Source organism: Notothenia coriiceps, unplaced genomic scaffold (genome assembly GCF_000735185.1).
Source record: "Notothenia coriiceps isolate Sejong01 unplaced genomic scaffold, NC01 NC01_scaffold00028087, whole genome shotgun sequence".
Taxonomy (NCBI): domain Eukaryota; kingdom Metazoa; phylum Chordata; class Actinopteri; order Perciformes; family Nototheniidae; genus Notothenia; species Notothenia coriiceps.
Window position 1 is genome coordinate 9,988 of NW_011360788.1, and position 23,150 is coordinate 33,137.

General features: G+C 41.1%; 1 long non-coding RNA gene across 1 annotated transcript; it reads left to right on the forward strand.

Annotated features, from left to right (window-relative positions):
* Positions 1 to 879: 879 nt before the first annotated feature.
* On the forward strand, positions 880 to 21,055 carry LOC104957932 (uncharacterized). Its single transcript, XR_799713.1, has 3 exons — positions 880 to 1,175; positions 15,731 to 15,736; positions 21,045 to 21,055. It is a non-coding gene; the product is annotated as an uncharacterized lncRNA (long non-coding RNA).
* Positions 21,056 to 23,150: the final 2,095 nt, after the last annotated feature.

The window sequence follows — 23,150 nt, forward strand, 5'->3', positions numbered from 1 at the left end:
TTAGAGGGATATATTGAACTTTAAACCTCATAACTTCACATATTTTGCATTTTTAACATAAATATAAATAATTAAATTAATTAAATGATGATGCATTTGTATTAGTTATGATACAACTTCACCAAGTGATTACTACTTTGGTAAGTTTCACAATAACATTAGCTACACTTTTATACATTTATGCGTCAGTGATTATGATCTAATAATCATCATTCTGAACTGACTCAATTATTTTGATATTAGAATTACATTTCAACTCCAGTGTATTCTACCTTAACGTACATTTTGGATCCATGACTTTTCCTTCTAATTTATTATGGTATCCATACTCTCACTAGTGTTTCTTTATCCTCTGCCTGTGGTCCTGAGCTGCAGACTGAACTCCAGTCCTGGTTTTGTTGTGGATTTTACTGGCAAGGCGCAGCAATCTGCAGCATCCCCACACGTAGCAGCCACACACGCTGTCCGAGAAGCTATGAAGTTACCATTAAAGTAAACAAAAACATTTATAGATAGATTATCCCAATTATTAGATAGGAACGCACTTTATATAGACACAGCCATGTCCATACAAGTATGTTATAAACATATGCATGCTGTAATGACTTTATATAACTTAAACATCTCGCTGTAAATGTATTTGTAATTACTCGCACAGAATAAAAGGCGAGGGATTGCAAATGTATCAGTGTTGGTAAACTGTAGTGCATGTTAACTTTAAGGGGAAAACTGAGGCAGCATGGCTCTTTTTTAAGAAAAACAAAAAGTGAACTTCCTGTTTCGGGGTGGTCCACAGACTTTGGAGAAAGGGAGGGAGGAGGGAGGAGGAGAAGGGGGTGCGCATTCCCGCATTGGCTGTGCAACCAACTCCAGGGCGCTTTGAGGAACTCCATAGCCCGAACATGGGGTTCAATTCTATCACCGTTTGCGTATAGTGACTCTGAATTCACAAATTATGGGAAAGCACTTATGAGACAGGATAAAGTGTCGGTTTCTGTGAAGAATTCCGTCATCTCCATCCGAGCGCGTCTTGCCAAAAAGTCGAGAGAAAGTCGAGCGAAGGGAGGCTTTACTGGAAACTCAGACTCTAGCAGTCCTTGGACACTGAGCTCCTCCAAGGACTCTGGGAATCAAGTCAGAAAGTTTCATGCTGAATGTTCCTGCATTAACCTGAGGTAAGCACAGCTGATGATTCATTTTCTGTCTTGATATCACACGCAATCATGATCTAATTACGAGTTTATTCGTGGGTGGAAAGTTGTATTTCAATCATTCGGCACTGCATATTCATTACGTACTTTCTGTAGTAAGAAAGAAAACGTGTTATTAGTGAAAGTTTAGTACGTCCTCTTTTGGCTTTATCTATTCAGGGGATTTTGGGACGCATTGTGAAGCGTTGGTTTGATTTAATTAGGCTGTTTAACACTTCCTGTACACTGCAATGTGCAGTAATTGAGTTGCATAATATTTCTACTATCCGATCAAAATGTATTATACGCTAGTTTTTGTGGATTAATTTCTCCTTATCCCAAAGTAGCGTTGGTACTGTCTTTTCTATCTAATTGTGGAGATGTGAAGCATAAGCCTGCAGAAACAAGTTTAGACATAAAAGAATGTACGCTTTCCTGTCTTTATACGTTGGTCTCCCGGGGGAAGTGTTTCTTTTTTAGGGGTCTGACTAAATACGTTTTTAAAATCACACATAGCCGAGGGTCTGAGGGCCACCCGAGAACAGCTGTTTCTTGTAACCTGAAATACTTGAGGTGCCAATATCTTTTCCAAATGTGGGTTTCTGTCAGGACACCCACACAACAACATCCTCACTGAGCACTGTGTGAGGTTCCAGGAGGGAGAAATCTATGCAAAAGCCCCATCAACCCATTTAAAAATGATGCACTGGATGATATTGCTGCATTTTGTTCTCAATTCTGGTTAAAATAAACATGCATTGTGAAGCCTCCCTAATCCATCTCTAATCTGAGATATATTATATTCTAATCTAATTATCTCTCTAAGAGGTGACTGTAGCTGCTAATGTGGGTAGATTAGGGTGCTGGTCTTCATGCAGTGGCCCTGGACTGAAGAGCGTCAACACTGGACTCAATAGAAGAGCCAAACACTTATTTATTCCAAAGTGACAGTGAGAAGTGCTCAGCACACAAACTCACAACCTCACTAAACAGTATTTGCACACACACTCATGGAGGGTGTATTTGTAAGCCACAACGTTTCTTTTAGTAGATCTCAAAAAACAAAACATGTTAGAAAGACAATGATGTATGTGGAATGTTTTTATAGGGAAATTGTGACATTTACCAAATAGTTATATTATTTATTGTTTAAATAAATGACCACAAGGGTAAAAAAACCAGAGTCAGAGGTTGACATATTGTGAAACATAAGTGCGTGAAAAACGTCCTTTTTGTGACTAGGAAAAGCCCCTCAGATATTACTTTTGAATTCAATCCGAACATATTTTCAAGAAAAGAAGCACAAATTCTGTTTTTTACGGAGAAGCACTCGGGCCCTCCTCAAGGTTGAGACGGGGGAGAGTTTTCGAGGGAGGAAAGTGCACTTGTTCTTTGGCCACGTGTGAAAAGCTCTGCAGGGGAGCTTCCTCACCCTCCCTGGTCTTTATCAAGTGTGTTAAGGCCAAAAGGCTCCTTAATGGGAATGCTCTTAAACAAATAGACCATACAGGAAGCAACTGTCCCCCTACCCAGTCACAGGAGAGGACTGATGGGCTTTATCACAACCATATCAGAGCCCTTATAAGTGTCTATCAGGCTGAATACAATTGAAGTTAGTGGGATGAATCCCTTTTCCTTTTAGGTCAGTGTAAACAAAGGTAGGTGGAGGATGTTTAATCTGTATGCTGAAGCAACATTTAATTTAGAGGAAATTTGAGGAAGGAAAGTTGTTCCTTAAGAGACAAGCGAGTCCAAATCTGGAATATAAAATAGCTCAAACCTTAACTTTTTGTAGTTCTATCTTGCAATAATAATGTTACTTAATTGTTGTTTATTGACCGCTTGTTGTGTGACACACTGGTACCCAGAAGCAGGCAACAACAAGTGGTGTGTTTTTGTCCAGATTCCATTTTGGTCTGCTCAGCAAGAAACATGTGTCACGTGATGCCCTGCCCCCCCCCCACCAATCCTCCTTCTCCCCAACACCCTCCCACCTTCCAGTGAGAGGGAGGTGAGGGGGAGGGAGAGAGGGGTAGAAAGACCACCCTCACTGGGATCACAGCCCCTCAATCAGACCCTTTCACACCCTGTGAACCTGAAACAATCAGGGTTTAATAGCAGCTGTCTGTCTGTGCCGGCCCTGGCTAAAACCATGTTGGCTCACAGTGCGGAGCCTCAGCCGCGGAGAGAACAGAGCAGACAGGCCTGGGGATGCTCCAAAGGACACAGAAGACAGAGACACACAATCAAACACTCTTTCTCCGCCTTTATCCCCTGCTACTCTTTTCTCTCCACATCTTCTAGCTTTCCTCCCCATGTTTCAAGGCCCATAAAGAGATGCTCCGCTCCCTCAGGTTGCCGGTGTCAGGGTCTGGTATTTGAAGGTTATTTGTGGTTCATCGGATTGAGTTTGTGTGGTTTTCACACTGCTGCAAGGCTTTGTTCACGTTGTCATTCATGGGTGTTGAGAGCAGAGTGCATTGCTTTTTTTAAAGGTAGATTGTTGTTTTCACTATTATTGAGCCAAAGTTTATCCCATGGGTGCGACCTGTATCACAATTAATTTAGCCGAAAATATCATGTATGCTGAAGATCACCTTTTGACAATCGTTGCATTAGGTAAGATTACACTACTGGTTTCACTGAGAATCTCTCTACCTAGACATACCACATCTAATAATGATGACACCGGTAGGTAACGGTCTCAAACACTTTAGAAAGCTTAACTAGCATCAGCCAAAGGGCACACATAATAGAAGGGGGAAATGTTGCAGACATGGGAAATATTCAAAAAAACATTATTCATGGACACTTAGAGCTTTCCCACCCATTAGAAAGCATATCAGACAAATTGATCTGCAGGGGCGATCAGGTCAAAGCAATAGAAAAATGAGAGGTCAGCTGTATTAGATGTAATTATTTTAATTATGGGAAGATAAGAGCCACAGTAGTGACTGGACGCTCAGGAAATAAGGATACAATATGTCCACTAGTTTATTGTCTTATATAGACAATACAAGGAATGGATATTTCCAAAACTAAATAAACAGATTAATCAATAAGGGGAATCATTTTTTATTAGAATTGGGAGGTGTGACGAAGATAACTTTGTCACTGTGGACTGACGGCTTCAGGCCTTGTATATTGCACATGTGTTTTATTTTGAAAAGTGTTCCCCATCCTGTTTTTTCTGTTGCTCCTGATTATGTTCACCTGGTGCCCTGTTGGTTGTCTCCTCCCCCTTCACCTGTGGTCTTGTTGGGCTAATTAGTGTGGGTATTTAGGCTCTGTGTTTCCTGTTTTGTTGGTTGTGTGAGATCCCTTGTGGCTGTGCTCACAGGGACAGCAAGATTGAGGCTGATGTTCTCTATGCTTGATTTAATAAATGCCCACACCTGGGTTATATTTTGGACGTTCTGCCGCCTTGTTGGTCGGCCGCTCAATGTCGGCTTCACAATTGGTGTCAGAAGTGGGATTTCAGCAGCAGTACTGGGCTAGCACTGAGCTTCCCTTTGAGTTGGCTGGCAAGTTCTCTTAGTGGTTGTGGTCTGTTTGGGTTTTTTTATTCCATTTGCCAGTATCCTGACCACGAAAGATTTTGAGGCGTTCAGTATTACCATTTGAGAAGGGAAGTAATCTGTCAAGTTATGGTTTGCTTAGATTGACTCCTGCCTATAACTTGAAAATGGCTTGATTCACTCCAAAAGGAAACACGGGAGACAACTAAAATTTGAAATCTTCCTCTTATTTTGAGTTATTTAGATTTCATTTTGCTTCCTGTTCGCATCATTTAGTTTGAAACATCTTTAACACAAAGCATACTTTCATCACTTTAGCAAATAAACATTTCAATGAAAAACAATGCCATTACTTAAAAAGCACTTTCATTTCTGCTCTTTGGTTTTAAATGTAATCAAGTTACAAGTTAAACTTAACATTTAATCAAAAGTAAATGCATCTCAAACAAAGGTAATTATATTCCAGCATCTTATATTTGAGCTTAATCCTCATAAGACAGAAATAATAATCATTAAATCAAAACATTCTTCCAAACAATAATTACATTACAAATCTATTTACCAGCAGCATCTCTGGTCAATCCTTGAGTCTCCTCTCCTCTCTCACATGTGAATTGTTTTCCTCTGCTGAGAGTGTGCATTCTTCAGGATGTGTGCAGTCAAAGCTCAGTAAATAGGAGACTCACACTCTTCTTTGATCCACATCTCCAGTTGAACCACAGATTTTAGGCTCCCTGTCACCACCTGCTGGACTGGAGCCCTATTTTGAATTGCCCTTCTCTGGTTCTGACAAAACAGTATCTCTGGTTAATGGCTGCTTCTTTGCGTTCTTTTGTAAAGTCTTTATCCCAGGAGAAGTAGCTGCAGGTCCACAGAGTTTGTTTGTATTTGAAGATGTGTTGTTTCTCATGGATAGTGGTCTGAGACCTGTCGAAGCTCTCTGGATGCCTGTCGGTATTCCACTCAACTGCGGCCTCTGCAAGCCGGAATTGGGTTGCTTGGATCCTGTTGTTGCACGTAAATTGTATGAGCTTGATATTCCTGCAGTCTCCCTTTCCAACTGACTTCATCCCCAAATTCAAACGGCAAGACTGAAATAATCCGCCCTCTGAATAAGAGCATGGATTTTAGCCAATCTGATGTACAGAACACAACGATGTACAGAACACAATCTCCTTTAGCGAAAAATCTGATAAAAGTGTGGGGGGAAACAGAACGCAAACATTTCTGGAAGTAACGCAGGATATTTCTTCAAGCAGTATTTTTGAAAACAGTAGGCCGTCATTGGAGCCCATCGGACCAAACATGGTGAGGATTGAAACATCAGCTGAAAAAACATTCCATCCTGCTAATGTCACACATGACTAAAGCTCCTCGAGTGACATGTCTGCTCAGTGTGCTGCATCACAGCTCTCTACTTCTGATGGGAATTGCAACACTAGTTTAAAGAATGTCACCTCTGAGAAGAGCGGAGGGATCCAGAACCTCAGGATGAATTATATGAAACGTCTCAGGAAGAAACTGACCACTCCGCAGCACATAGAAGAGTTCAAGACACACTGGGCGGAGTGGAGACTCCTGGAGGAGAGCTAAATGGCCAAAACGGTTAAGACACTGTGCTTCCTAGGGAGAGGGGTAAGGAAATGTGACGAAGATAACTTTGTCACTGTGGACTGACGGCTCCAGGCCTTGTATATTGCACATGTGTTTTATTTTGAAAAGTGTTCCCCCTCTCGTTTTTTCTGTTGCTCCTGATTATGTTCACCTGGTGCCCTGTGTTGTCTCCTCCCCCTCACCTGTGTCTTGTTGGGTTAATTAGTGTGGGTATTTAGGCTCTGTGTTTCCTGTTTTGTTGGGTGTGTGAGATCCTTGTGGCTGGTGACTGTGCTCACGGGAAGAGCAAGCTTGAGGCTGTGTCCTGTGCTCGAATGTAATATATTGTTGGACGTTCTGCCTCTGCCTCCTTGCTTGGTCGGGCCGCTCAATTGTCGGCTTCACAGGAAGGATGAAACCCTCTTTAATGGTCACACATGCAGAGCACACACAGTGAAATGTGTTCTCTGCTTTTAACCCATCCTAGTACCAGTAGTCTAGTACTAGGAGCATTTAGGTGTTAGATTTCTTAATTGGCTAAGGATTTTTAACATTAAGGACATCCCGTCAATGTTGGAAGGTTGATGCATAATTCTCTGATGCTGGATAACTTCTGTAGTGAAAGGGGTTAGCAGAAGATTGTTGTTATGGAAAATAAAGGACAAGCAACCCAAACACTTATTTACAGTTAGAAAGAGATGGTAGTTCTGGTTTGAAAACAAAAAGCGTAATGTAATGTTACAGGACATAAACTTCCCATCCACTACCCCAACATAAACCCTGTCTCCTAAAATATCATGTTCATATACTACTTATTTGCAAGAGCAAATGCATTTTTGTAGTAACATAATGCCTAGATGACCTTTTATATTAATATATATATTTTGGGAAGTGATTAAACGATTGAATGGTTTTCTATTAACAAAATAGATGTAAACTCGGTCTCCGACGCTGACCCACGCAGATCGAATTCAGTTACAATCCAAGCAGCAAATACGTTTTCTCTTAAAATGTTTGTGGCAATTTAGCATGGTACAAAGGTATTTTGTGGTAGAAATGATTGCGGTACTTTCCTCCGTGTTGCACAGATCGGCAGAAGGAAAAATATTAACGTAATTCCTATAGGATGCCGGACAGCAATTGATGGAATGGAGCACGACGGGCAATGAAAGATTTGAGTACGAACCCAACAAGTCCTGATCCTAAACTAATCTTGGGCTGATTAACCAGTCTTCCTGGTCCCTAATGTGGGAACACTTTGGTTTAACTCCCTGCTCTAATGCCTTAATACTAGACATGAAAGGTCAAGTCACATGTGGCACAGCAGGCAGCAATAAGAATGATGTTGGTGGAATCTTACAGAAAATGCAGTGTTTTTCTGCCTCAGGGAACATGTGTGTGTGTGTGTGTGTTTTATATAGATTCAAGGTTACTGCTGACAGTAAAAGGCGGAGTCATTCCTGTCCCCGTCGCCCCTCCTCCGTCTTTGAATGAGGGTGGCGGTTTTTGATAAATGTGTGTGTGTGCATGTGTGTTCAAACAGTTAAGCATGCTGACTGTTAACTATCATCTCATGTGGTTGATATTAGAAATCAAACTAGTGCTAATAGGATCCAGGTGAGATTGTCAATGGCTCTCACATGCACCACCAACAACCCACAAAGATACTTACTCATTGCTCACTGTTACTTTAGCTGCCTCGTAACAATGGGCCTGCGGTCGGGGTTTTCTTTGAGGGATGGTGGTCTGCTGTGGATGACAAAGGCGAAACATTAACAGCATGTGGAGGAGGCAGGGAAACAAAGAAATGTTTGATAAAAGTAAACCAAACAGCTGCAGGTCTAAACTGTGAGTGAATTGGTTATGTTTTCATGCATGCATATTATTTATATACTTTCAAGGTTTTGTACCTGTATGTGTGAGTGACTTTGTGTTTCAATGTGTGTGTTCTCCGCTGCTGATGACTCACGAAACACTGTCCTGTCGGCAGGCAGAAAGTGAAGAGGGGGCGGTGTTTGTTATTTCAGCAGGTTGCCATAGCCACGGTGCATTCGGGTGCTGCCATCATCGGTGTAATTACAATGCAAGTGTCTGACATTAGCTCTCCTCGCTGCCTGCGTCTCTCTGACGTCCACCAATGAACCAGTGTTTCCCTCATGCTGCCAGGGAGGGTCATCCTGAGAGTTCTGTGTCAGTTTTGAAGCCATTTCAGTTCAACATAAAAGAAAAAGAAACATCTGGGTGGAATACTGCTCCCCCTTTCTTCTCCAAAAGAAATGTAATCCCTCATTTTCACATTAAGTAGAGAGTTGGTTACTTCTCTTGAACAGTTTGTATGCAAGTCACTAATTTTACCAGTGCTGTTTTATGTGATAAGCTATTACATTTTACTGGTGAAATAAGTATTCCCAACTTCCAGAAAGCGAGAGACAGATAGCCAGAGAGAGGGAGACATTAAGTGAGGATAAGAGAGCAGAGGCGTATCCGTGTACCGCGTGTTTGTGATGAGCCTCCAGGACAACAACTCTTTAATATGAAATGAGATAACAACAGTAGATCTTAGCTTGATACATCTTCTGGGGGAACTCATAATTCCACACACTCGCCTGACAAACATGCAGCAAGTATATATGAAGTTATGTAGATATTTATGATTACTCAAGCACTGGTATGCAGCATATTTTAAGGGTAGATGCAGCTGTACATGAGGGCTTCTTTATATTTAATGTATTTATTATTATCTGGCACAGCACCAGTGTCAACCAGTAAGAGGGCTGATTATCATTAAATAATTTTTGATAACAGGGCCAATACAATACCTGAGTTTTAGTACTGATAGCAAAGCAATTCTTTTTTTAACTTAATTTGGAAATGGAGTTAAATGTTTTAATCTTTTGGTTCATGTTATAAAATAGGACACAATTCATCATTGATACAAATACAGAACTTTGTATTCAAAATATAGTTTGATTTAGTTCTTTTTAGATGGAATTTAGAGGAAATATCTGGTAAAGGTAAACAAGACTAAAGCATTCTATATATACTGTATATATATATTCCAACTTTGGATATTTGATCATTTCTCATACTCTATGTTAAGGACATTTCAGTTGAGTTTCAGTATTGGAACATAGTGGTTGATATAAAGATAGCTGTGCAGTGATACTGTAATGATCTCAAAAAGGATGAATACAGCAATCCCAAATTTCCAAAAATAAAAAGGTGTGAGAGAGGTTTTTATTCAAACATGTAAACTTTATTTACATTTTTAGCAAAAAGCTATTTCAGGTCATTCAACAATTGTAAATGAAGTTCATGTACCTAAAGCCTAAATGTATCTTACTTGTATCTATTCTTAAGTAAAATGAACAATATCTCAATTGTATTCCAGGTTTATAGAGTTAAAAAAAACTAAAATGTAAACAATTGATGACCTTAACCGCATTGCTTCGTAGTGCATGATTATGAGAAAGGAATAGTGTGGTCAGCCTTCTAAAACCCACAAAAAAATATTCTCTTTTTGTGTTTTCTTAACCTCTTTTGGTTGCTTCTCGTCCAAATGTTTCCCGTTCTGTATAAATCTCCTCATTCCCATTCTCTCTCCTCCTCCGCTGCCCGGCCTTTTGCATATTTGTCTATTCTTGTTTCCCTGCTCTGTAAGTAAGTGACAGTTGTGAGAAGCTACAGTGGCTTGCTGATGCCACGTTAACCAGATCAGATGCCATAACAGGAAGTCCATCCACATGCATGGATGTAGCACAATGACACGCACATGACTTACTACCAGTGCAAGCCAAATGTAGGCCCCTGTCACCGATACACTGACATGAATCTGCTGTGGGTCAAAGGTAACTACACCCTCAGTCAAACAGTCTCATATTTACTACAACATATCTGACATGACAGCTTTCATCAGACTTTCTGTGGAAAGTGGCGAACTCTCACTGGTGACAAGCCTCGGCACCTTCATTTTGATTCATAAGTAACATCTGTTAATTGTTTCGCTAGCAGAAACAATGGTAAATCTGAAACCAAGCCAAGCTCATTTAGGCTCTGCCGTAATTAACAAAAGAGATGTGGTGCGCTTGTTTTGTTGGTTTCCTGATAGCCTTAACTGAAGTGATCTGACTGATTTCTCCTGTAGCATCTAATGTTGTTAACAGATATGTTCTGTGTGTTGCGGTGCCATAAAACGTAAATGGAAACTAGCTAACTTTGTGTTGAAGTTGTTATTGAGAAAATAATTCCCTCCAGGAAACAATAAACAAGGAAGGTTGTGAGATGTAATTAACTTTGTTTCAACAAAGCTTTGCTGACGTCTCCTTTACAGTAGAGAGAAACCCTTCATCAAGATTGTACAGTAACATGGGACAAATACAGTTCCAGTGCATTTGATACATATTTGTAAACTTAATTAAGACTTCAGAAAAATAATATTATTGGCACAAGTTGAGAAAGAGCTTTCCATTTTCATTAACAGTGGAATTTGTTGGAAAGGAAAGAAGGGCAAAAGAGAGTAAAGGGTGAACGAGAGAAACATTTCATAGTGAGTGTGGAGGAGGGAGAGCGAGAGAGAGAAAGAGAGAGAGATGCAGATTGTTTTAAATCCGCAGCGAGTCAGGCTCTCAAATTTATGCCCATGGGCTGCTTCTTGGGTGGGCTGCTGGGAGGGCGGTGCGCTAGCTGGAGCAGGGGAAAGTTGCCGACTCCAGGCTGCTCGCCTTGCTCTGAAGCTTGGCTTTTCCTGCTGGAACACATTTACAACTCAACCGTCCTGACTGGCTGACTGACTGCTTGGCCCTGCCCTTCCCGACTGACTCTTTCTTTCGCTTATTGAGCAACCATTTTCAATGTTTTCGAGGTTTTATCTCTTTAATGGTGCCTTTCTCGTTTTAGCAATGGAAATGTCACTAGTATCTACAACAAAACCGTTGTTTTTGACACTTCACATTCCAGGAGTAAACTAATTTTCTCATACAAGTAGTTTTTCCTCCAGAAATAATGTACGTCTCTACCCAAGAACTTAGATAAGATAAGTTGTCATTCTGTCTCCTCTGTATTTCATCCCAGCAATAACTATTTGTTTTTCTCAACTACCAGCCATAATGCACTTTGTTTTCACAGTGTAGATTCAGGGCTGGATATATCATCATCCTTGTGTCAGCTTAACATAAAACGTTATAAAAAGTCAATTGTAGAAAGAATCCTGTTGTAAAAGAAATATTCTAACTTAAAGTTTAACAGCGTGTCTAATTTAACAGGTGATTACCTTGGTTTTAAACAAAACCAGTTTGAGTTCTTGTACTCAAATACTGAAAGCCTGTTCAGTGCTGAGCTTCTTTAACTTATTTAAAAGAACAGGGAGGTTTCCTCTGCCTCTCTGAATACACAGCGAGGGCATGACATCGGCTGCATGTAAATCAGCCTCGCAGCTTTGCAATAATCTAAACTTCAAATTTAGCGGCTGGTGTGTCGGTTCACCAAGATAATGTGCTGACACACACATAGACACGAATACATGCATGTACACAACAACAATAAGAGACCAGAAGGAAGTAAACAAGTTGCTTTAGGATGAGCAGGGATCATTTATCTTATAATTTCTGTTAAGGCTTTCAGCACAAAAATTTCTTTCGAAGTAAAAAACACATTTTCCTTCAAGTTAAAACACTGCTTTAGAAAAGAAAAGAAAACTGTTTTAGAGAAGAAAAGAACACTATGTGGGTGTACTTCTTCCTCCCAGCAGTCTTGGTTCATTCCAGCCTGTGTGTCTGGCTGCTTTGTGAGCTAATTCGCTCTGAAGGTATTACGGTTATTGGAAGGCTTGTAAACCATTAAGTCTTTATTTACAAGAGAAAGAAAAGAGGGTCTGGGTAACTGTGGGGGCGAGCTAGGTTTTGGTATGGGCGCTGACCCCACTGTAAGTGATCAGAACAACTGTAATTCTCTGTGCGAAGGACATCTGGTCCTATTTGCAGCTGGGTGCAGACCACTCCTCAATTACATAATTGTGCCCATTAATTACATGGGGAGGGCCTTCATTTCCTGGTAGCCAATAACTAACAAACAGAGAGCCAGTAACGGAGGACTCTAACACACACACATGATTATAGCGTGTGTGGTGAAACATAAAACATGGCCTCCCATGTATAAGAGCAGCCCAAGGTTAAAAAAGCATGCATCAACATCCCAGACGCTCATGGAAAACTTCATATTTTACGTTAAGAGTTTATTTCAGCATAAAGCAGGAGGGAGGCGACACAGTGGTAACACAGCTGTCGGTTCAACACTTGTTCTTGATGGTAAAACAGCTTTTTGTTACCTCAGCATCAGTAGACCGTGTTGTTGGCCACACACAAAGCTCAGGTCATTTTTCTTGGAGAAGATGTGGAGAGACAGCTACCTACATGTTGTGTTTGGATGCAGGTGTGATGGCTGTGGTGGGTTTCACACCGAGGCTGTGCCACTCAAATGTTTTATTTCCAAATGTCCACATTTTTTTGTTTTGCGCTTAGCAAAATAAAGCTCACTTTAAGGACAGTCCTACAATATTTTAGGTTTTTTATGTCCTTGTTCCTTGTGTCCCAACTGTGTACTAAAAGTAATGGGGGGAAAATTGTAGGTCTGCAATTCACAAATATTTTCATTATTGATTAATCATTTTGTCTATAAAATGTAAAAAAAAGGTTCCCACAGCCAAAGTTATGCAACTTTAAATGTCCTGTTTGGTGCAAGCAATAGTCCCAACTAAATAATAATGAGTTTTTTTAAGTATGAGAAAAAAAGTATCTTATACATTTTTGAAAAGCCAGAATGCATGCAGTTAAAAATGACTAAAGCAAATTTTTGATAGTAAAACATATTACAGATGTATCAGCTTATCCAATAATTCATTAATTGTGGCAGATTCAAACAATAGTTAACCGGCCCTTTGCTCTGAGTTGTGTGGTTCCCATGCTGGGAACTGACCTGCTGCTGCAATCAGCATGAAACAAATGTTGGAATGACAATGCGGCTGTCGCAGCTGTTGTTTTCTCAGGTCCAGAGCTGTTGTCCTCTCCTCCTCCTCCTGTACTCCTTTCTTCTGATGCTCCTCCTGTCGTCATCCCCGTCCTCATGCCAGGGGGTGCAGAGCGGACCGGCTACAGGACAGGAGCTCACACCTGCTAGCAGAAGTTTAAGGAGAGCGTGGGATAATGGAAGAGTAACTGGTGGGGGAGAGATACTGTCTTTCTGTGCGTGTGGGAGAGAGACAGAGAGAGGGCAGCATACAGTGAAAGGAAGAGGCTGTGAGAGAGAGTCTCTTGGTCTTTAGACTGCGGGAGGATCGAGGTACCATGCTGGGCATTTATGCCGGGGCTTATGGGACCCGACTCGGCTGAATACACAGAGGGTCAACAGGGATCCACGCTCACTTTTCTTTTCACACAGAGTACAGCGCTGTGTGTTCGCCCTATGATAGACCAGCGACCTGTGCAAACTGGTTCTCTGCCTTTTGCCCAGTGCATGCTGGGAAATGCTCAACAAGATGAATGGGTGAGAAAAGCTGCCAGACTGCATAGTGCATTTTTTTATTCATCATACAACATCCTTACCCAAACTGGGACATTGACAATTGACAAAATGTTTTGATTCGTGCATTTTTTTTTTCTTTAAATCTATTTCTTTATTACTCTCTGGTGGGACAAATATACTATATCACTCCCTCAAATATATAAGTAGATCAATAAAATAAAAGAACCCAAATAAGATAAAAAATTAAACCAGATTAGGCAAGTTTGCATACTCAATTTCCCTGTACTGATGACACTTTTGGCATGATCATAACACTGGAATGGCTTCGGAGTTCACAGCGTGAAAAATAGAGAGACAAGATAAGTGATAATATTCAGGAAAACAAATATATCTTAATTCTGAAGATCTATCAGAGTGTGAAGTTTAACCAAAACCGTTATCCTCTGAGAACATTTATAGAATAATTCTCATGCAACTGTTGCTCTTCAATGTATCTCAGAAAGGGTGTTTATATGTAGAAGTATGGCACTAAATCCACTTTCTACTAAATGTGATGACTCCACAGCAAGTTGTGACTTTCTTGGACTTTCCCAGCCGCTGATTGTTCCACCAGCAGTTAAACCACCTTTGTCCATCACTCTGTTCCTGTGAGTTATTTTCAGGACGGGACAGGCAGTTGTTCTGCTATGGCACATTTATTGGCCCTTATTAGCCAGCACCTGTAGTCCATTAAGAGCCCCGCTTTGCTGACGGACAGACAGATACATACTGTCTTTTGAGTTCTGTCTTTTGGGATATGAACAAAAATTTGTTTTGCGGTAGAGAACAATCTCTGGATGTTCAAAGTTTCAAACACTGTAACCCACAGGATCCCTTTCAAAGGGGTTATTTATCGACTCTTGTCTTCTACTGCAGCTGTGGAGCAGAAATGTGGTGAGCACTTGTGCGTGTCAATGTGTCTGTGTGAATGTTAAGTGCTGTGTGCGTGTGCTCGGGCATACAGTGGGCGAAGGGTCCCAGATGTTGTGCAGGGCGGGAAGTTGTGGTGATTTTGAAGCTATGGGCATTCGGGTCAATTAAGCACCATGTCAAATTCCCACTGTCATCTGATATTGGTCATATTTTAATAAATAATGTAAAAGGTCAAAAAAAGGTACTCAGAATTGAGCATAAAGGCTTGCAGTGTGCACATACCCTAATCTCAGCAAGAGAGGGAATATGTGTATTTCTTGACAGCCAAGACACAATCATAGCAAGTCAGTCTTCAAGCAAGTCCACAATTGAGTTTGTACTTAAAAACGTCATTGCATTATCTTTGAGTGATCTAATGGCTTGTAGATTATGCAAAGTGTTGATGGGACGTATAAAATCAAATCGATTAAAATACTTTTTCCAAGTTCCTTCAAGTGTACATCCTCAACAGGTCAATGCAAGAGATCTATGACCCACAAAAAATCCCTTGGAACGCATATTTTTATGCGATAATCATATAAGTAACTTCAGTAGCACTAAAACATGCATGTATGTACAATTGATCAGCCAGTAATTAGATCCCTTTGCATGTAGTTCCAGTTGGTGGAGGGTTGAGTCCTTGTGGTCCCCCCCCCCCTTCCTCCCTCATCTTGTGTGTCCCAGCTCACACTCCAGCTTCCTGTGGGATAGAGCCGAGCCTGGGGGCAGAGAGATGTCTGTTTCCAACCAACGAGCTCTGTCACACATGCTCCAGCTTGTCAGGCTGAGTTTGTGTGAGCGTGATTGGGTGTCACAGTGAGAGTATGCGTGTATCTGTGTGTCTCTGGCTGTCTTCTTGAGCAAGTGTGTGTGTTTAGATGTTCAGAGATATGGGTGATTTCTCTCTGTGGGTTGAGGTGGCTGTCGAGGACATGATGAGAAACTCACATTAGTTCTCTTGAGGTCCAGGTTCATCTCAGGTTGCCTAAACACAACTTTATATACTTGTGAGTTTTATCTCAGGGACAAGACTCTGTAAAACATTTTCTGTCTCTTGTTGCAATGGAAAATAAATAGTAGGTATGTGGCATATGATACTTGCACGCGATAACTAGCGCTGTTTATTAGTATACAACTTTTAATTCATCCAACTAAGATAAATTCAGGAAAGGCTTGTGTGGACTTTCATTTGGCAAAAGTTCATAGATACGTTGCCAACTAACCAAATCAAATGTTATGCGACTTGAGATTTAGCCTGTGGAAATTTGGCTCACATTTATATGTAAAATATATTTAAGTAGCCATATTTGTTTTTTATAATTGCTTAGTGTGAACCTGAATTTAAATATTTGTTATCAGAAGGCGTTAAAGCGTTTTTATCAAAAAACGAGTCTTCATATTAGCTAGAGTCCTCAATCATATTTGATGTTTTTCAAACTCAGGGAATTAATTCTGCATTTTTTCTTTGGGGCAATCTGTTCAGTACTGTCCTTTCACAGTCAGGGCTCTGGCATGTTTATGTGGTTCCACATCATGCCTGATCACTGACAGGCAGCATGTTAGGAGACAGTCTGCGGTGCCCAAACATCAACAGGATTTGTGTATATTTCTGTTTAAGTAGAGCTGTGTGTCTTAAAGTTAAACCTTTCTACACACACACAAAGTAGCCTACTTTACCTCAGTACTTTTCCCCCAGTTGGTCGGCCATCAGAGCAGGCTGGTGGCATGTCTGAGGCGTGTGGCTTACCACCATGTCATTGCCTGGAGGGCTCTCGCTTTCTGTTGTCACCTATGCACACAGACACACATAAACATGACACTCGAAGAAAACATTTAATACAGTTCTCTAAGCAAACACTATGTGAATTTCTGTCTGTGACTGTTTTACATTTGTAATATTACAGTTAGTTCAGATTTGTGCTGTGATTGGTTTGACGTTAGACTTTCACGTTACTCTGGAGGCTTATTCAGTCCTCAGACAGGCACGTTAAATTAGCATTACATTTACATAAAGGAAAGCATGTGTGAATGGAGCTTAGCTAATTATTTTTCCATTTGACATATACATGAGTTATAATGCTTCAAAAATCAAGGCTGTAACTGTAAGGGATTTATATCTAATGTGAAACTGTGATATAAGAACCAGTTATTGGCAATTAGACTATGCAGAATGTGTACATAGACACGCATGCATTCACACACACTCATCTTTCGCCGCACAACCTTCTCATAAACCCACAGGTCAACAAGGGAGTGGTTTAACCTCAGCCAAGTGGGGTTTGGGAGTTGAGGGGAAGTGAAATTAGCCAGTAGAAGATAATTCACTGATCCATCCTCTCCTCTCCGTAAACACATTGAAGAGCAAACGTTTTTAACTTGGAGTGTTAGCGCCAGAGCTCTTCTGCTAACTGACCCGGGGCTCTGAAGAGCTGCACATAACAGGCGCCCACATTGGCTTTTGTGTGCAGGAGGGTCTTTACATAACCAAGCACATTGTCTAGCAACCAGCCCGCTACTGAAGGGCCTTGTAAATGGAGGAGGGGGTCTGCTTGAGTGGAGGCCAGTAGCCGGGTTGAGAGGCTAGTGGAGCTAAGCTAGATCATGACTAAAGGATAGTTTGTTAGGGTTAGGGTTATGCCCCTAAAGAACTGATGCAATAAGCTCCCTCAGAAGCATAGCGGCTAATAAAAAGTTGATTTTAATACAAATTAAAAACAAAAAATCTGATAAAGTATGCCTGCTTGGCATCTGAAAGGGTTTCTGAAAAGGTGTAAAAGGTGTCTGAAAGCCTCCTGTCATACTTTTCACAAAATTTCCCATTTTTGCCAAACTAAATGAATTCTTAGTTACCTAACGCCCCTCATATGCTCCCTATAACTCCACAAAGCCCGGCCTTCTTCACCCTGTTTCCAGAGTTTGAATCTGAGCCAGAATTCCCTTGGACCTGCCCAGGATGTTGAGGTATATTTTTCCTCCCCGCTCATGGCGATTAGTTTTTTCAAGATGTTTTCTTTTGGCAGAAATGAAATGTTTGCATGTCTCTCTCATTGCACCGGAACACACCCTTAAGACTCAATTTTTAATAAATACGTTCTGGAGTTGTTTTACAATACTTTAGTGGGGGATGTTGCTTCAGGAGGGAATGTAACTAAATTCAGATTATTATTATATGTATAATATTATTATATATTAATGAATTATTATAAGTATTTACATGTTGTTACATTTTAAATGTAAAAAAGTATATAAGCGAACTGAAGTAACTTATTTTTACCTTTACTATAATTTTGCTAGATTTATTTCCATCATCCAGGTATTACAGTATAAAAAAAGTATTAATGACTGAAGTACATCTTCAGTTTTGACTAATACCAATTGTCCTCACATGGTTGCGTCAGTCATTTGTGTGGCAACTCAACAGGTTCTCAATTGTAACTGTGATTTTGACGCAGCGACTCATTATCAGCTCCACACTTCAGCTTAGATCAGATGATAATGACCCATTTATCACTGACACTTGATGCCCCTGTCATTCCTAACAGCTCCCTGCCAGGACAGAGGAAGCTTTTACTGCTGGTCCCGAGATGTTACTATTGTCTCCCAATACACAAAGACAAGGTGTCCTGATGGCCCCTGATGGCCCCTGAATGAGTCCCTGGACGGCCCCTAGTTGCACCACGGAAGGTTTTCTCGCTATTGTCAAACCGGCTGCAATCACCGGGCACGTCCAGAGTGAGGAGGTGGAGGGAGGAGGGGTGGATGTGGCTTGTATGGGTGCTTTGAAAAGATGTGTGAAATAGGAGTATGGGTATTAAGGGTCTTGGCTCAGTTGGGGGTCTATTGTGCTGAAGGCTGAGCCCCCTACTGGCATCCATGATCTCCTCCATTGACACAGAAGCTCTGCTCCGCTCCCTGTGTGTTTTTTGTTAACCTCTTTCTCACTACTTCATCACCCTCCCTCGCTTTCTCTCACTCCCTTGTCTCTTTACCTCCCTTCTTCAACTTTGTTTTTGCTCGGCAGTCACAGCAAAAGAGTCTGGAAAGTCCTTTCCTCTCCAGATTGAGTTAACTGGATTCACACTGATGCGTGTAATGGCTGTGAATGGCAACCATGACAGGTGAACTGCTACTGTAATAGTGTATTTTAGGAAGGATGTAAGACACAAACTCAGTGGCCAATCATATTTGGACACATGCGTGCTTAGTCAGGGCTGTCATTTATATTTTAGAAACACTAATGAACTAAAATCTACTCAGCAGAATCCAATCCGTCACCAACAAAACTCAACAAATTGTCTGAGTATTTAAAACAATTACATAATCTCTCATGTAGCTTGAGCCCTGCTCTTAGTACCAGTTTAGGGAAATAATAATGCAAATGCATACAGTTATGATTTAATATTGTGCTTCAAAGCTGGTGGCAATAGCTCGGAGGACAACGTTTCTTGTTTTCTTGTTTCAACATGTTAAGAAAATACAGTGATGTTTTTTAAGTAGAAACAACATAAAAGTGCTGAGCTAAATAATTTTCCCAGTGGAAATACGTGTGTACAAAATTATTTTTGCTTTGATTTAAAGTATCTTCTTCTCTTTCTAATCTATCCTTTCTACCCGTTACACGCTCGATGTGCTCGGGGTGATTCAGACGCAGGTTGTGAGCGTGTTTCGGACAGATTGTGAATGTGTGTGTAAATACACCTATTTGCACAGCGTTAACCAGCTTGTGTGAGGCCAACAGGAGTCGTGCGATTGTCAATAGTAGAAGTCAATAAAAACCCGTCATTGACAAAGAGAGAACAAACAGCATTGGTTTGTCCAGGATTTCCTAACAAACACGCACTGTGGATAGTGCAGAGACAGAAAGGGAGGCAAAGAAGACTCTCTTATAACACCAGATCAAACAGAGTTTTGTCCTTATGAATACAGTCTATGGCATTGTCTGACTCATCGCCCTATTCTTCAAGGAGCAAATATTAAAAGGCACGGGATCCTTGTCTAACCTGACAGCAGAGGGGGACGAAGTACTCCGATCCTTTACTTAAATACAATTAAAAATACTCAAGTAAAAGTAATGCATTGCACATTTTACATGAGTAAAATAACAAAAGTATAAGCATGAAAATGTACTTACGGTTCCAAAAAGTAATAATTTTGCTAACAAGTGAACACAAGTGAAGTTTTTCAGAATGGTACATCTATCCAGCTCTGCAAACATACTGTTCATTGCCTCAAGGTTCAACAGATCAGTGCCTTTTGTTTAATGAATCAGTTCCAAAGGTTATTGCACTTTTCCTGAAATCACCATAAAGAGAAAATCAAGAAGTCTGACCCCCCCATGTCCCTTGTAAATGTCTTCAGCTGGTGCAGACCAGTCAGACTGGGACAAATGTGCAGGCTGAACGCCCGCGGTCTGCGGAGAGAAAATAAGGAAGGACTGTGGGACCTTGTAAAAAAAAAAAAACTAGTGTCACAGTTTGGCTTTACAGGAAGTAATGTGTTTGCTGGTGTACTTAAGCTTTTACTCTTGGCACTTCTGTGACCACTCTATGCCCTCTGCTTATTCCTGTGGATATTAAACTTGCTCCTCGGACAATAATATGCTTTCACTCTCACTCTTTTTCTAATGCATTGCGGCAAACTACTCTAGTTAAGGGTATTGCTAATAAGTAAATGTGTGAAATGTGAATGACAACAGTGAATGACAACAGTGTCCCCGGCTTGCACTGTCCCTCGGGATAAGCCGTCACAATAGGAGCACAACACTAGAGCCCTTATGCAAACAAAGTGTTCTTGAATGAAGGAGGCATTTAAAAATGATCGCTCTCCGCAAACAGAATGCGTCCCTCCTCTCTCTGTCCCGCTGTCACCCGCCTTCCACCACCCCCCTAAACTCCCTCATATTGTCATTCTCACCTTCTTTCTCTCCCTCTCTCCCAATTCTTCCAATCGGTCCCGTGCTTGTTGAACACATTTGGCCCATGCTAAACCTGGAGTGACAAATACTCCCTTCCTCTGGTCATCAAAGGGCTATATCTGTGCCCTTGTTTTCTCAGAGCTTCTGAGGGGCTGATCAGTGGAGGAGTGGTAAGGGGAGAAGGTGCTATGATGCTGGATATAAGTTGGAAACAGGGAATGAGTGGCCAGACTGGGGGAAAGAGGGGAACAAAATACGGGGAGACTAAGATCGGAGGTGGAGAGTGTAGTGATTAAAATTCATCCCACGGTGCAAACAAAAGGAGGAATGAAAAAGCGGGAGAATGCAGCAGAGAAGAGAGAGAGTGTTTGGGGGGGGGTAAGAAAGATTTGGGGTGAAAAGAAGATTGTAAGCCTCAGCAGATCCCTGAACAGCCCCCCTCCTCTAAATGACTGCCTTTGACTCACAGCACAATTATCCTCTGAGACAACGGAAAACAAGGGGAAAAGAGTGGGGGAGTAAAGAGGAGAAGGAGATAGATAGATGAAGAGCAAGAGGCAGAGAAGGAGAGAGGCCATTAATTATTCGGCAGGCTTTTCCTCCGAAGATTTGCAGAGGCAGGCTGAACAAGGGGTCAACAATTGACTCAATTACAAGACAAACTCTGGAAGGGCCCTCACCGGCACTCACTGCGGACCCTGCAGCTCTCGGGCAGCCTGTTGATTTTTTTTCTCCCCCTCTTTTCTTTGCCGGTAAATGTTTGCCCCTCTTCAGGTGCCCCTGGCAGACGCAGGAACTCCAGCCCTCGGCTAGACTTTAACCTTTTCAGCCGCTGAATCATTCCCCTCTCTGTTCTCCATGAAGAGCCAGAGGAGAGAGGGAGTGAAGAGGCAGAAGAAGGGCTAGAAGCTTTCTCTTTGTCAGGCTTTATAGCTGGTAATGAATAAGAAACGTCTGATGACCCAAGAGGACAGTTTTTTTTAATGGCACAGGTGGATTTTTCCTCTTTTAATTCTAGTTGCCCTCTACCAACATGACAAATACTTTTATAGACACTGAAGAATTGCAAACAAATGAAAGTTATTAAATGCTGGATATTATCATAACAGCCTTTGTCACTTTGTATTGTATCTGAGCTGTTTTACAGGATACCTTGATTCAGTAAGTTTTTATCATTTTGCAAAACAACACATGTTCATGCAGCTGTAGTCAAGCCATGGCGATTGTTGTCATTAAAAGGGTTAGCAGTTACAAGCATACATCATTATATAATCTGAATAAACTATGGGCTTTATTGTTTGATTCATACTTGACATAAACGACACAAAAAGATTAATTGTGCCAATGTTTTCAGTTGTTATGAAATGGCTATTGATAGGCACTATTAATTTATCGCTGATATAAAGATAAATTGATTGGTATTGTAATTGTCATTAATAAAATAATCATCGAAATAATATTGTAAAATCAGGAAGAGAGACCTGAGCAATTTAATTCAGCATACATTTAGATTACATTGAGTTACATTTTTGGCTCCAAAAACAGTGGATCCTACATTTCCCATAATGCAACTCGAACGCCTTTTTCATTTGAGCTAACCAGCCTTGTACATTTCCACTTATTTCAAATTCCACACTTCCAGTTTTTAACTCAGGGTGGCAAAAATGAGGTCTGAAGCTCAATCCAGGATAACCCTGGCATTATGATCTACATTATTATATTATAAATAATACTTAAGCCCCTGATAACATCACATATTTCTTCTTACCTCCTTAAAGGTTTTACAGATACGACACCTGCGTTTTCTGTCTGCAGTGACACTGTGAACAAATGAGAACTTATGGCAGCGCTCGCCATTGTTCCTGGTGACCCTGCGTTGATAAGGTCCGACAATACAGTGAGGAATGGGATTTCAACAATAGGTCTCCAGTCCCTCTCTCCTCAGTCAAAAGGACTGCTGAAGCATAGTGCCGCTCAACACTGCTCGCTCTCTTTCTCTCCCTCTTTTTTTCCTGTTTCTCTTTGTCACTATCATTTTCTCTACCTCTCTGTCTTTCTCCCTCTCTCCATCCCTTCTGATTCACCCCATCCCTGCTTTGTAGAAGAGAAAGGCGAGCATGAATACCACACACAGACTGCGAGTCGCCCGCTGCACAGAAACATTACTGCCGCCAGATTTTTTTCCATCTCAAGTGAATCACCTCTTTTTTCTCTCTCTACAGGAAACAGTGGTCAAACTGTACTCTTCTCGCAATCCTTTTATCTTTAACTTCCCCTACGTCGAGTCCCAAAGCCATCATTTTATTTAGTTGAGTTTTTATTTATTGCGAATTATGCATCTACAGGTCGTTACGGCCCGTCCACACACAGGCATGAAAAAAATCTTGAAAAATCCTGATGCTGGGCGTGTCTGAAGCTTGGCGATTTTTTGCGAGCAACGCGACCAACAACCAATCACATGAATCTCCT